This window comes from Schistocerca americana, chromosome 5, assembly GCF_021461395.2.
Source record: "Schistocerca americana isolate TAMUIC-IGC-003095 chromosome 5, iqSchAmer2.1, whole genome shotgun sequence".
Classification (NCBI taxonomy): Eukaryota; Metazoa; Arthropoda; class Insecta; order Orthoptera; family Acrididae; genus Schistocerca; species Schistocerca americana.
The window spans coordinates 190549328-190565787 of NC_060123.1; positions in this window are offsets into that span (position 1 = coordinate 190549328).

A 16460-nucleotide genomic window follows, 5' to 3' on the forward strand; every position below is an offset into this window, starting at 1 on the left:
GCATCTGGAGTGGTGCTGCGACGAAGAAGCATGGGTCGCTAGTCAATGGCGTCGCATTGTGTTCATCGATGAATCGCGGTTCTGAACTACACTGGATGACCATCTTCGGCGATTATCACGGCGACCTGTGGAGGGGTCCCAGTCTTCCAATGCTTTTGAGATGGACAGCAATGTTACTCCTGGCGTCATAGTACTGGGAGCCGTTGGGTATGGTTTCAGGTCACAGTTAGGGTTTTTTGGGTCACCAGTCGTCTGACCGGTTTTTCTTTGGTGCGGCCCGCCACGAATTCCTGTCCTGTGTCAGTCTTCGTCCCAGAGTAGCAATTGCAACCCGCGTCCTCAATAATTTGCTGGATATGCTCCGGTCTATGTCTTCCTCTACGGTCTTTGCCTTCTACAGCTCCCTCTGGTACCATGGAAGTCATTCCTTGATTTCATAGCAGATGTCCTATCATCCTGTCCCTTCACCTTGTCAATGCCTTCTACATATTCCTTTCCTCTCGGATTCTGCGCATAACATCATCATTTATTGCCTTATCAGTCTACATAATTTTCAACATTCGTCTGTAGCATTACATCTCCAATGCTTCGATTCTCCTCTGTTCCAGTTTTCCCACAGTCCATGTTTCACACCGTACAATGCTGTGCTCCAAACGTACCTTCTCAGAAATTTCTTCCTGAAATTAAGGCTCTGTACTCATTTGACTGTTCTTTTTATTCAGTATATCATGTATTTCTTCTTCACTTTCACACAGGATGGCAATGTCATCAGCGAATTGTATCATTGATATCCTTTCACCTTGAACTTTGATTTCACTCCTGAACATTTCTTCTGTTTCCAACATTGCTTTTTCGATTTACAGCTTGAACAATAGGGATGGAAGACTACATCCCCGTCTTACACCCTTTGTAATTCGAGTGCCGGCCGGCGTGGCCGAGAGTTTCTAGGCGCTTCAGTCTGGAACCGCGCGACCGCTACGGTCGCAGGTTCGAATACTGCCTCGGGCATGGATGTGTGTGAATCCTTAGGTTAGTTAGGTTTACGAAGTTCTAAGTTATAGGGGACTGATGACCTCAGATGTTAAGTCCCATAGTGCTCAGAGCCATTTGAACCAGTTTGAACCGTATGGATGATATTTTTCCGAAAATCAGATGGTATATCGCCAGAATTATACATTCTACACACCAACGTGAATAGTCGTTTTGCTGCCACAACCCCGAATGATTTTAGAAATTCTTATAGAATGTAATCTACCCCTTCTGCCTTATTTGATCTTAAGTTCTCCAAAGCTGTCTTAAATTCTGATTCTAATACTGGATCCCCTATCTCTTTTAAATCGACTTCTGTTTTTTCTTGTATCACTTCGGACAAATCGTCCTCCTCATAGAGTCCTTCAATGTAATCTTTCCACCTATCCGCTCTGTCCTCTGCATTTAACAGCGGAAATCCCGTTGCTCTATCAGTGTTACCACCCTAGCCTTTAATTTGATCTTCCTATATGATGAGTCAGTCCTTTTGACTATCATTTCGTTTTAGATTTCTTCATATGTTCATGCAGCCATTTCGTCTTACCGTCCCTACACTTCCCATTTATTTCATTTCTCTGCGACTTGTATTACCCTGAACATTTTTCTACTTCCTTCTTTCATCGATTACCTGGAGTATTTCTTCTGTTACCCATGATATCTTCGCAGTTACCTGCTTTGTACATATGTTTTTCCTTTCCAGCTTCTGTGGTTGCACTTTTTAGAGATGTCCATTCCTCTTCAACTGTACTGTCTACTGAGCTATTCCTTATTGCTATATCTATAGCCTTAGAGAACTTCAAGCGTACCTCATCATTCCTTACCACTACCGTATCCCACTTCTTTGTGTATTGATTCTCCCTGACTAATCTCTTAGACTTCAGCCTACTCTTCATCTCTACTACATTGTGATCTGCTCCTGGATACGCCTTGTAACCCAGCATCTGATTTCGGAATCTCTGTCTGACCATGATGTAATATAACTGAAACCTTCCCCTATCACCTTTTCCAAGTATATCGCCTCCTCTTGTGACTCTTGAACAGAGTATTCATTATTACTGGCTGATATTACAGAACTCAGTTAGTTTGTCTCCTCTCTCATTCCTTGTCCAAGGCCCATATTCTCCTGTAACCGTTTCTTCTACTCCTTCCCCTACAACCGTATGCCAGCCCTCCATGACGATTAGATTTTCATTGTATTACCTTTGCAATATCCTCATACACTTTCTCTATCTCTTCTTGAGCTTGCAATGTCGGCATGTATAACTGAACTATCGTTGTCGTTGCTGGTTTTGCTGTCGATTCTGACAAGAACAACCCTACCACTGAACCGTTCGCGCCTTTGATCATTGGTGATTCTTCCGCCTTTAGGTGCAGTTTCCCACCCCAAGGACAAGAGAGTGCCCTGAACCTGTGTCGGCTGCTCGGTTCTCTTTCACAAGACCGTTAAAAGAGTGAGGGTGACTTCGTCTGTCGGAAGTCTTCGGCGGCCAATGCTTAATCACAATTTATGCAGTGCCGGGTTTCGAAGCCGGGACGTTAAGAGGCTACGCTTTTTCTTCTTTTGTTTGCTCTCATTTTGTTTGTTACCGTTCGTCACACTTGTTCGGGACGGACGTCCCGTGACACCCGCTCAAGTTCATCGTTGAGGCCTCTGACTGAACACGCTGAGCTACCGTGCCGGCGCGGAAGTTTTCGGCAGCCAGCCCGTAGACCATGCATTACATATCGTGCAGTAATGTTTTCCTCAGGACAAAACTCGTCCATAACATGTGGCACATGTCTCTATGAACTATCTACGTGATGCTGAGATACCCCTGTGGCCATCAAGATGTCCAGGTCTGTCCCCTATAGAACACAGATGGGGCCAACTCGGGCATCAACTGCGTCACAGTGCGTTTACAGGATATCCCAACCGAATCAGTGCGTGCATCCGGGACACAGAGAGTGCAAACGTCCTATTGATTAGTGACTTCATACTGCTAAGTCGCGTAAGCCGGGTATACATTGACCGCCGTGGTTACTTTGACCACTCATACACCAAAAGTTTTTCAGCTCTTTTCTGGCTCTCAGTTGTATGTTTAGTACACACTATTTGGTAGTAAAGTTTCATTAATATACTCTAGATGGTGTCAAGAAGAGCACTAAAATCTGGTTGTGCAAAATCCACTGATATCCTTTAACTGCAAAGCCATTGGTGTTTTCAACTATATCATGTACGTCACTCGATTAATTCTCAGAGACGCCCACTAATTATTTTTTTCCACATTCATATATCAGCCAGTATATTACCATTCCTGAGGCCATGTTTGTCTGTTTTGAGGCTACATTGATCATTCGCCACTGTTGCCCCAGCATTACAGATATACAGTTTACTGAGCAGTGCTGATGCCACTACAGTGTGGCAATAAGAAATACAAAAATCAACCGTCGGTATATAGATGAAGGCTCATTTGCAGTTGTTAATGTCCCTAAAAGTAAGAAAACCAAACATAAGTCATATATTGCTCAAATTGCAAGCTGTTATTGTTTAGGCTGTGATTCAGGTGTAACATGTACAGCTGAATATCTCCAGAAACGAGGAATGAAGTTTTTTGGCCTCAGGAACAAGAAATTGACTCAGTAAATGAAGAATGGATAACCTTGGTTTTAACTGCACCGGATGTTTTGAAACTGTGATTTAGGTTTAAGACTGATACAATTTGAGGTGTTATGCTCAACTACATTTGGAGCTATATGTGTGGTACTCCATCCCGGTAGCTTACATTATATTTATAATTTTGATGACAAGTCAAACTGTTTGATTGATGTACGTTACTAGATTTTTTTCCTTTTATAAGGCTTAGTAAAGACTTAAAAAGACTTTACATTTGTGAGTGGTCAGAGTTTCAGTGTGTTTTTGAAATATTGACCACAAGTGAATGATAGCAGACAGCTGCGGTAGAAATACAGGTCGGTCAAAGTATCCCCAAATCCATGCTAACTTTGACCACCGACATGTTCTTACATTTTTTTCCGCATTTTAGGAAATGTATTCTACTAATTAGTATCCAGTCCTGTCTGTTCACTAACATGAATATCACAGAAGTTGAAAGACAGTCGTGATAGTCACATCTGAATTTGAAAATCAAATGGTTCAAATGGCTCTGAGCACTATGGGACTTAACCTCTGAGGTCATCCGTCCCCAAGACTTAGAACTACTTAAACCTAACTAACTTAAGGACATCACACACATCCATGCCCAAGGCAGGATTCGAACTTGCGACCGTAGCGGTCGTGCGGTTCCAGACTGAAGCGCCTAGAACCACTTGGCCACAGCGGCCGGCAATTTGAAAATCGGTCAAAGTATACCCAGTTTACGATACTTCGTGAACTGGATTCAATTTTGTTATCACTGAAATAACCTCACATACCCTCTCAAGCAGTGAAGTTTAATCTCATTTCCTCATCTCCTTCTAAGTGCTTGACTTCTTTCGCCGTGTAGCGGATGCTGCTGGTCATTAGGTTGTAATAACGTCTTTGAGGTGAGAGCTAGAAATCTTTGACGGCTTGCTTCCACCTATGGTTGATTGGAAAAGCGAGTCTCACTCTTCCTCCCGGATCGTGCGTTGTTTGGTTTGGTGGGGCATCACCATAAATATCGTAACTAAATCATGTTTATTGTATTCATTTCTTAGTTTCACTGCAACTGTATTGCAATTTCATATTTGTTAGGCTTAATTTTTGCTAAAAAAGCCTGTGTGTCTTGCTTGGGGTCATGAAGCGTAAAGAAATAAATCACACACATCGAGCTGTGCCGGTCTTATAGTTTACCGTTTTGTTCTTGCTATATCAATCATTTGACGAAGCCATATGCTCATGGTACCGAGAAATAATACAGTACATGAAACTTGAATGTTTTCCACCAATACGTATCCCTATACTTTTACCTGAATTCTTGTTACTTCGAAGTCACATATCTAGAGCAGTGAATCTACAATTAACACGTGGATATTCGGGACAACTTTTGTTATACCGACTCCCAGCCCTATTCCCTCACTGCAGGAAATAGCTAAAAAATGATAAAGCGTAATCTTTCAATATTACCCAAAATAAGTGAAGCGCCAATTACACTGAGACTCTGGATGCTTTTTGAGTAAGACATTGTGAGAATCCACCAAAAAAGATCACCACCATGCTTCCAGGGGCCATTAAATATGGTAGATGCAGTGGAAGGTCGAAGACCGGAAGTTCTAACACCAGAAAAATTGATCTACTTTGCATATTCTTTGAGTCGCATGAAGTCTGTGTGACGTCCCGCTAGCCAGTCTGGTCGTTCCCTAAGGTAGTGGCCACGTGACATTGTGCAAGTATTTAAAAGTTACAACAGTACAGCGTTCGTTCAGAGCAGGCAATTAATCTACTTTTTAGTGCATAAAAAGTAGTCTTGTGTTCTTTACGTAGGGATGCATACACTTGTTTTATGTCCTCTGGGCCAGATACAACAGGGGATCGGCGAGATGTGTGACCGAATACCAGTCTGGCAAACAAATACTTTTGATACGCACATGCGAAGTCACACCAAATAGTGTGACTCGTGTAACGGAGGCAGCTTTGTGTAATTTTTGTAACGTAATCATTTTCCCACATGGTTGTATCACCTTCTGAACACCCTGCTTTTCGTCTACCAGTATTAAAGTTGCCTCTGTTCTATTTCTTCCACCTGCCTTTCGTCCCTCTATCTGTCCCTCTACTTCAAGGCGTTGTTCCAGTTTTTGTGGTCCGCAGCTGAAGAGCACTCACTCATTGTAGATTTAGCGTAATTCTATTTCCATGATCAGATGACAATCATGTCATTATACTATTATTTTACCTAAGATAAGACGAAAATTCGAAGATTCTATCTGTCTGTGGATAGTGGAAATTTTTTTCTTGTCTGTCTGTTCGGTACAAATTTAGAATTGATTTTAAACTAATTTCCCAATGAGACAGAGACTTGAAGATTTAAACGTAGCTCAGAACTGGATTAAAATGCAACAGTGACTCGCTTTCTTGCAGGTCTGTTCGGTAGAGATGAGGGTGGGAGTGAAGAAGGTTGTCGACATCTGACACCTCGGCTGCCATGACAGGACCCACGTGTGGGTAGTATCGGAAGTGTTCTACGCGGTATGCGAGCAGATGGGCAAGGCTGATCAGAGAGGGAGAGGGGAAAGAGGGTATGAGGAGAGAGAGGGGGAGGAGGAGATGCGTGCCTTATATGTGACATACGCATGCACAGGCAAGGTTGCAGGTGAAAAGGTAGTCTAGAGGTAAGTAATTGTTTTTATAACACATATAATCTGACCAAAACGTTTAAAATACAGTGAATAACTTCACAGGCCGTGACTAAAAATCATAAAATAGTTATTTAAATAAAAATAAAATTTTAATATACCACAGTTTTAATTTGACTAAAAAAGTATAAAATAATTTCTCCTAGCACCATACAGCTTAGTAACCCTACACAGATAGTATTGAAAATTTGTGCTTGTGAATTTTTAATAGCTGTGACCATACTTATACTATTTATAATGAAGAACATGACTTATATGCCACAGAGAATAGTTGGGAGATGAAGTATTCACATATTAGTTACGTATTGCATGCGCCCCACGTTTTTCGTTATAAATGTTCCAGTCATAGCTATTCAAAGTTCGCAAGCAGAAATGTTTAGGACTATCTGTATGGGGGCTATGAATCTGTATGAGCCTAGGAGAAATTATTTTATGCTTTTTAGTCTGATTTAAAAGTACATGTGGCTGTGCTGATTCTACTTCTGGCCACTCGGGTGATTGTAACTAAAGAGTATTATCCTATGGGCTATGAGTTTCTCTTCAGGTGAAATTATCCACAAGTGTGTTTTTGCTTGGGGAATGCAGAACACCATATTTATTTAGTATGTATTTTATATATCGGTAGGAGGGCTGAAACTGGTTGCCAAGCAGTCGACCATTTATTTCATCTGATGAGATGAATGTGATACAACTTTTAAGAGTTTTAAGATTCTTCCGATTGAAAGGAAAAGATTTAAGCTCAGTGGTTACCTTATGGGTTTGAAATACTCATTCAAAATCTAAGTTGAAACAGTCCCTAAATTGCGTTTGATGTATTCCGAGATCATCCCTTTCACAAATGTCAGTTTTCTGTTAGAGTTTGTGCTGTACGTCTTAATGCTATCGTCGTAGTCAGGTCGTTGAACCGCTTAACACCCTTCCTCCGTATCTTAATAATAATAATTATTATTATTTTGAGTCTCAAGTCATATTGTGAAGGCAGTCGGACATATTACTAGCTGCAGCAATTAACCTGATAAAACTGCTCGAAGCAAACGTGTCTCGTTTCTTGAAATTTTAAATTTCTAAAGTAAGGATTGTTTGCATAAAACGGCTAATAAAAGTATTTTTTGTCGTTTATTAATTAATGAGTCTCTTTGGGCTGTCCTTGCGCAATGAAATGTTCAGTTTAATGCGGCAGACTAATGTGTCCCTTTTTTGGTTTATGCTGTGGTTTGCAACTGTTCTTTATGCAGTTATGTTGCAACCGCAAAATTGAGAATATTATGACATTGATGACGAACTGAAGTCGCGCCCATATTCGAATGTATATATACTCTAACAGCAAAAAGTCACAACACCAAAAAAAAAAATTAATGAAATTTTGGCAACATATTTGTCTAGGTTACATATCTAAGCGATTAACATTGCAAGATCGCAGGTTCATGGAAGCATGAGATAAGCCATTGAAAATCTGAAATGCTGGTACATTAATAACCTGTTTGATCGCCAGAATGCTGAATGCAAGCATGAAGACTTGCATGCGTTGTGTCGTACAGACGTGGGGTGGGATGTCAGTTTGTGGATTGGAATTCCATGCCTCTTACACTTAGTCGGTCAGTACAGGGACGAGATTAATGATGTTTGTGGATGACGCTGAAGTTTTCGTCCCATGATGCACCACATTTGCTCGACTGGAGACAGATCTGTTGGTCGAGTAGGCCAAGGCAACATGTCGACACTCTGTAGAGCATGTCGGATTACAACAGAGCGTTATGGGCGAGCGTTATCCTGCTGGAAAACATCCCCTGTTATGCTGTTCATGAATGACAGCACAGCAGGTCGAATTACCAGACTGATGTAAAATTTGAAGTCAGGGTGGGTGGGATGACCACGAGAGTGCTCCTGCTGTTACACGAAATCGCAGACCAGATCATAACTGCAGGTGTAGGGCTAGTGTGTCTAGCACGCAGATAAGTTGGATGCAGGTCCTGAACTGTCCTCCTCCTAACCAGTACATGGGCATTACTGGCACCGAGGCAGAACCTGCTTCCATCAGAAAACATGAAGGACCTCCACCCTGCTCTCCAATGAGCTCTCGCTTGACACCACTGAAGTCACAAGTGGCTGTGATTTGGGGTTAGTGGAATGCACGGTACAGGGCATCTGTCTCCTTGAACTAACCTATTTGTAACGGTTTATTGTGTCAGTGTGGTGCCAAGTGCTGCTCAAATTGTTGCTGCAGATGCAACACGATGGGCCAGAACCATAGCCGAACACGATGATCTGCCTTCTCGGTAGTGCCATTTGGCTCCCTGGAGTCCAGCCTTCTTGTGACCGTTCATTCACGTGACTACCGTTGCCAGCAATCATATAGAATATCGCACAAGGAACATTCAGATCCTCGTAGCCCTATTTCACGTTTACGGGTTACAACAGCGCTGTACGGGAGAGCGTTATCCTGCTGGAAAACATCCCCAATCTAAGAGATAGCTGGCGCTCATGACCGTTTGAATAGAAATCATCTTTCAGATGTAGAAACACCACTACAAACTTTCGTTCATGTCCCACAACTCCTTGGTGCTATGACATTTTTCCGTCAGTATATTTTCAGACAGATTGTCTTTATAAAATATTTATGGACCGTTCATAAGCACAGTATAAATATATTCGGGACTTTTATCTTTTCTGGGCTGAACTGATAAACAGTCACTATTGGAGATTTAAAAGGCCTTTATGATCAAGCGACAGTGATACAGCATTAAAGGCAACGAGACATGTTGTTACAAGACTGTGTTTGAGACGGCTTGGGATTTGTTGTTGAAGTTGCTGACAGAACTCAAAAGGCAACGAGACGGCTATACTGATCTGGCCGGCTAAGAGGATGAAAAAGAGCTTTACACTCTTTCGTAGTTTCATACATTAAGCCCTCATAAAATTAAAAAATATTTATTGCGCTGTTCATACAGGGAATAAACATGAAACGGAACTGTGTACTTGCAGTATTTCACTGCGAGCTCCACGGCACATGTACTGCAGGTGGGGACCGACACACACTATTCAGTGCTCCATTTGAAAACACGACTGGAGCCCGGAGCTGAGTGCATTGTTTTTAGCCGGATGAGTTATCAATCACTCAGTGCATTGGCGGCATTTCAGGGTGGCTATGAATTATATTTTTACTCATCTGTCGTGGCATTAAAAAAATATCTTGATTGATTATAGAGAGAGCAGAACTGTGCCACTGCCAAGCCGGCTGCCATCGATGTATTAATTTGATCCGTTAACATCTAGATGGGCCAGATAATAACTCGAGTGAGTTATGGCTCCACTTTGTCAACGCCAGGGTCTGTTCACCAGGGCGATACCTGCTTGCTGCGCAGTTAACAGTAGATCTATGTAACCGGCATCTGATGAATGCTGAAGATCCCTCCAAACGTTTCTCGAACTAACGGACCTGAATATGGGAAACATTGCCGATGTTCTTCCTGTCCTCATCACCGGCTATTTTCGAATATGCAAGCACCAAATTTTCCCGAGGTACGCTGTTTGTTCGTAAGCCAACGGAAACTCGTCAAAGGACGGACAGTTGGCGATGCTTCATGGAGAAAACTGACCCTGAGCTCTTCGAATTTATTTTCACCTCTTACGCCCGTCCCTCGTAGCGAGGCCTCGCTCATGTGAGTCACGTTCACCTCTCTGTAAGCCAATCAGATGAGTTACGAATTAGACAACCTAATCGGCTATATAATGTAACTGATAACAGATTTGCTTCTTATGGGCAGTGGATAGCGACAGTAGGAATTTACTGATTACCCGATGGGCATAGAGGAGATGGGGAAGAAGTCACGAGCAATGCAGTATTCTCTGTGATTTCATCAATGTAATTCGCACAAGGCCTAATTTCCTTTTAATGCCGGATGTTCTCAAAGTTCTTACTCAGTTTATGTTCCTTTGGGGTTTCATAGTGACTGGATTGGGGAGCGGTTATGAAATGCAATATACGATTAGTCAACTCGAAATCTACTGATCATGAATTTGAGTTATTCATTAACAGAAAAATGCAACAAAATCAGTTAAATTTTATTAAACTTCTTAAATTATACCTGGAGAGCTCAGAACACAGAAGGCTAACTCTGGGTTAGTGTACCAATCGGAATGTCAACAAGACATACTGCTGCTGTAACAGACTTCAGGACACTAGGAGAGAATTGCCACACAACGTCGGAGCGAGGAAAGCAGAAACTCAAACGCCGCTGTGCTATGTAACAAGATAGTGTGACGTAACACTAAGTGGCTTCAGCGCCAGAGCGCCACTTTAGTAATCAATCGTTGCGGAAAGACCCCACCTCAGCAACCCAGACTATTGTTGAATTACACAGCAAGGCAAGAAGCGCTGACGAGACTGAGGAACGAGGGTAAAGGCGATTATGCACTCAAAGCCACTGTGTCAAACGTGTGCGCTCGGCTCTTTAAATATCAAGGCTTTCGAAAATGACACGTCGGACCTTGCTGCCATCCTGTCCCCTGCCGCTAGAGAGAATGAAAGTCTATTGAGTTTCCGTGAAACTGTATTAAGCTGACTGATGACGGGTTGTCCGCTACCTACTTGCTGACTTCAACACCAAAACGATGATCGCGCAGTGTAGCCGCTTGGTTTAGGATACCTTGCCACAGTTCGCGCGGCTCTCCCCGTCGGAGGTTCGAGTCCTCCCTGGGCCATAGACGTGTGTGTTGCCCTTAGCGTAATTTAGTTTATGTTACATTAAGTAGTGTGTAAGCCTAGGGGCCGATGACCTCAGCAGTTTGGTGCCATAGGAACTTACCACAAATTTCCAATTACCAAAACGATGCCAACCTGATGCAAACCACAGCCACGATCGGCCATTTCTGCCTACTGGGGTACTGCAGTCAAGGAGAAGATTGTGGTGTGCAGCGCGCCATTACCCACTAAAGGCCGGCCGCTATGGCCGAGCGGTTCTATGCGCTTCAGTCCAGAACAGCGCTGCTGCTACGGCCGCAGGTTCGAATCCTGCCTCGGGCATGGATGTGTGCAAGGTCCTTAGGTTAGTTAGGTTTAAGTAGTTCTAAATCTAGGGGACTGATGACCTCAGATGTTAAGTCCCATAGTGCTTAGAGCCATTTGAACCATTTTAACCCACTAAGGAACATTCCGGATGATCTGCAGGGTGTCAGCTTCCCACTGAACAGGTGCGGCATACTCATGCAGCCCACTGGCCAACCTTTGGATATCTCCAGCAGTCCTGGTCAATCCATGGGGAATGGCTGGTTCCTAATCTTCATGACAACTGACATCCTGGATCACAGTTGGCTGTACTCACTTGAGTAATGGCCTGTCTAGGAGAGCGCTGGGATGGGAGCCATACTGTGCCGCAGAATTTTCCGGTGAGTGATACTTTCCTGTCCCCCTTCAGAAATGCAAAAGATAAGTGTACACTCATCTTAATCATGAACTACATACTGAAAACCAGCTAACATACTACTTGTAGAGATCTGCACGTGAGTTCAAATGGTTCAAATGGCTCTGAGCACTATGGGACTTAACATCTGTGGTCATCGGTCCCCTAGAACTTAGAACTACTTAAACCTAACTAACCTAAGGACATCACACACATCCATGCCCGAGGCAGGATTCGAACCTGCGACCGTAGCAGTCGCGCGGTTCCGGACTGAGCGCCTAGAGCCGCTAGACCACCGCGGCCGGCTGCACGTGAGTGGATGTCAGTATACAGGGTGAGTCGCCTAACGTTACCGCTGGATATATTTCGTAAACCACATCAAATATTGACGAACCGATTCCACAGACCGAACGTGAGGAGAGGGGCTAGTGTAATTGTTTAACACAAACCATACAAAAATGCACGGAAGTATGTTTTTTAACACAAACCTACTTTTTTTTAAATGGAACCACGTTAGTTTTGTTAGCACATCTGAACATGTAGACAAATACGTAATCAGTGCCGTTTGTTGCATTGTAAAATGTTAATTACATGCGGAGATATTGTAATCTAAAGTTGACGCTTGAAACCTCCGACGTTCAGTTGTGTGTTGTAACAAACACGGGCCACGGTCGGCGAGCAGCACCTGCAGGGAAATGTTTACGATGACGACCGTGTTTACGAGTGTGGCTGTAGTGCACTGTTGTGGTTTGGTCTAGCTGTCGCAGTGTCCGCATGTAGCGCTTGCTGCTATTGTTATTCTGCATTCGTCTCCGCACGCAGACCAACTGTAGTACACCGTGTTACCAGACGTCTGCGATAGTGTAGTGTTGTAGGAACTGTGACCATGGTGTAGTCGAACTCTGAAAAGGCGGAGATAATACTCATCTATGGCGAGTGTCGACGAAATGCAGCTGAAGCCTGCAGGGTGTATGCAGAACGGTATCCGGACAGAGAGCATCCAACGTGCCGCACATTGCAAAACATCTACCGCCAACTGCATGCAACAGGTATGGTCGTAGCACGCAAACGGGTCCGTAACAGACTCGTCACAGGAGAAGCGGGTGCAGTTGGTGTTTTAGCTGCTGTTGTCATGAACCCACACATGAGTACACGGGACATTGCGAGAGCCGGTGGACTTGAGTCAAAGTAGTGTCATGCGCATACTGCATTGTCACCGCTTTCACCCGTTCCATGTGTCGCTACATCAGCAATTACCTGGTGATGACTTTAATCATCAAGTGCAATTCTGTCAATGGGCATCAACAGAGAATGCGTTGCAGTTCTACCTGTTTACCGATGAAGCGGGTTTCAGAAACCACGGGGCAGTGAATCTACGGAACATGCATTACTGGTCCGTGGACAATCCTCGTTGGCTCAGACAGGTAGAGCGACAGCGCCGTGGACTGTAAATGTATAGTGCGGAATCATTGGCGACCACCTCATTGGTCCTCACTTCATTGCAGGGGCCCAAACAGCTGCAGCATACATCGCGTTTCTACAGAATGATCTGCCAACGTTGCTCGAAAATGTCCCACTGGAAACGCGTCGACGTATGTGGTATCAGCATAATGGTGCACCTGCCCATTCCGCAATTAACACTAGGCTGACCCTTGACAGGATGTTCGACGGGCGTTTCATAGGACGTGAAGGACGCATAAATTGGCCAGCCCGTTCTCCTGATCTTACACCTCTGGACTTCTTTCTGGACTACGTTAAAGGAGATGTGTACCGTGATGTGCCTACAACCCCAGAGGATATGAAACAACGTATTGTGGCAGCCTGCGGCGACATTACACCAGATGTACTGCGGCGTGTACGACATTCATTACGAAAGATTGCAATTGTGTGCAGCAAATGATGGCCACCACATTGAACATCTATTGGCCTGACATGTCGGGACACACTCTATTCCACTCCGTAATTGAAAACGGAAACCACGTGTGTACGTGTACCTCACCCCTCATGGTAATGTACATGTGCGTCAGTGAAAAAGACCAATAAAAAGGTGTTAGCATGTGGACGTTATGTGCTGTTCCAGTCTCTTCTGTACCTAAGGTCCATCACCGTTCCCTTTAGGTCCCTACGTAATTCGGTGCTCTCCGATACACACGATCGAACAGCGGAGGAGTGGTACTCAAGCGTCAACTTTAGGTTACAATATCTCCGGATGTAATTAACATTTTACAATGCAAAAACGGCACTGATTACGTATTTGTTTATATGTTCAGATGTGGTAACAAATCTAACGGGGTTCCATTTAAAAAATGTAGGTTTGTGTTAAAAAACATACTTCCGTGCATTTTTGGTTTACGAAATATATCCAGCGGTAATGTTAGGTGACTCACCCTGTATAGTTCATAACACCTACATGAGAATGGAAATAAACTGGAGCACTTCAAGGGAAATGAGTTCAGTTTTTCGTGATTGAAAAACTAGTGCTCTTCAAGGACTGATGTCGAAAAGTGTTAACAGGTCAGAAAATATGAAAGTACTCCAAAGGCAGATCGATACATACATAGATAAGATTTTGCAGTTACAAGCCACAATCATGACTGTCACATGTAAAAGTATAAAACTTACTGACATATAAAACTGACATTATACTATATCGTTATGTAAAGAAATAAAAAAGAAATACTTAAAGAGCCCAAAGGAAACAAGTTTCACATCTTGATGCTATGTCAGGGAATAAACTGCATTGAAAGATAAACCGCATTGGTTAGTCAGTCGGTCAGTGAGGAACTTTTAGTAAGGTACCACACTTGTACATTGAAGAGAGCAACAACAAACAGTGGATGTACTTGCAAAACAAACATACACATCTTGTGAAACCTTCAATACGAATTCACAAATATGCTAGGTGATTTACATCATTATAGTAAGAAGGGAATATGCACATATGCCACACTTATAACAGTGTCTGCAAGTGTAATCACAACGGCCAGCAGAAAGCGCAGAAACCGGAAGTCATGTACGCCAAAGAGAACAGATACCCTTTGAAGATGTTAATGCACTTGTTAGTATATCACATTGTTTGGTCATTTAACACACGAAAGTTTACATTTGCCATGTCTTTTCCCTTCATCATTCATGACTTGTGCTTTTTTCTCTTCCGTCTGTTGACAGTAAAATTAGTATATTGCATTAGCTGCTCAGCTGCATTAATACTGATGATGCTTAGTGCGTGATTAACGTAGTGGTTTGCATGAATTAGTTTCTGGATGATTACTATTATTACAATGTCATATTATTATGTGATTCGGTGCCATAGTGCCATTACTAGGTCTGTCAGACCTCCGGTTATTGACAGTGTTTATTTTATCTTGAAAACTGTGAAAACACACACAAAAGTAAGATTCTTCAACAGTGTGTGCTTAAAGGGATATTGTAACACGACAACGGGTAGTTTGATGCACTCACAGTCACAACATTTGATTAAAAAGTATAATTTAATAGCAAATCCCGGCGGCCACGTTATATAACAGAGGCAGGGCCTTCTACAGCCTTCATGCCTGATAGCTTATGATCCACAAAACGTGCTCATAGTAGCCGCTGAGGCATCGGATTATGGGCCGGAAGCAATTCTGTCCCATAAAGTAAATGCCGTGGAAAACTTTGTCACCTTAGTGGCTGAAACTCTAAAGCTGCCACTACGCAGTTACACCCAGATTGAGAAAGGAGGCCCGGGTGATTGACTTTTCTCTAAAACAAACATCATGATTATTTTTACGGCCAGTGGTTCATACTGCTGCCTGATCACAAACCGCTGTTGTATCTCATCATTACAAACACGAGTCTTCCTCAGGATACGGTATGCCACTTCTAATGTTGGACCATGTTTTTCTCCACTTATACTAATGACATTAAGTGCTGCTACACGACGCAACATGGACACCCAGATTCGCTCTCGATTGCCTGCTAGTCAGGAGACAAATTTTCACACTGCACCAGAGCTACGTTTGCATATTGACATCGAACCTGCGCCAGAGGTCAAACAGTTTCCGATCCGCACCAAGTCCATCACCAAGTTGATTTCGGAGGACACAGTTCTGTGCCATGTGATTTGTTATGTTCCATATAAGTGACAGACAAACACAAAATTCTTTCGCGACCAAGATGTGGCAGCATACTAGCGCTGCTGCCATGAGTTGCCTGTTTTTAAGTGAGCCCTGCTTCTACAAGAAGACAACGGGCAGACTAGATTGATCATTCCAAATTCTAAAAGTTCTGCAGTAACATATCCTGGACTTACGTACTTCATTAAGGTGACTGCGGAGTGGTGTTGAGGAAACAAATGGCCTACAAAAATGTAAATCGGTGAGGGGTGGATAAAGATATTGAGTGTACATTTGCCCATTGCTGGTAGTGTTAATATAATCAGGCAGTTTCCACTCAGAAATGCTTCTTGTAGCGTCAAAACATGCAGTAATCCTCCAGAATTCACATGGATTTTGCAGGCCTCTCTATGGAGACGTAATGGCCCATTCTGGCGAATTCATAACGTAAGTCTCATTATGTATTCAGCATGTAGTCTACAATCACAGCCAACAAAAACGAAGCCTTGTCTAGAAATTTACCAGTGGAAGGTTTCCGACAACGATTGTCACAGAACATGGTCTGCGATATCCAAAAGTCTTATGAGCCCAATGACAGTCAACGTATGTGGACAGGTCGCTTTCA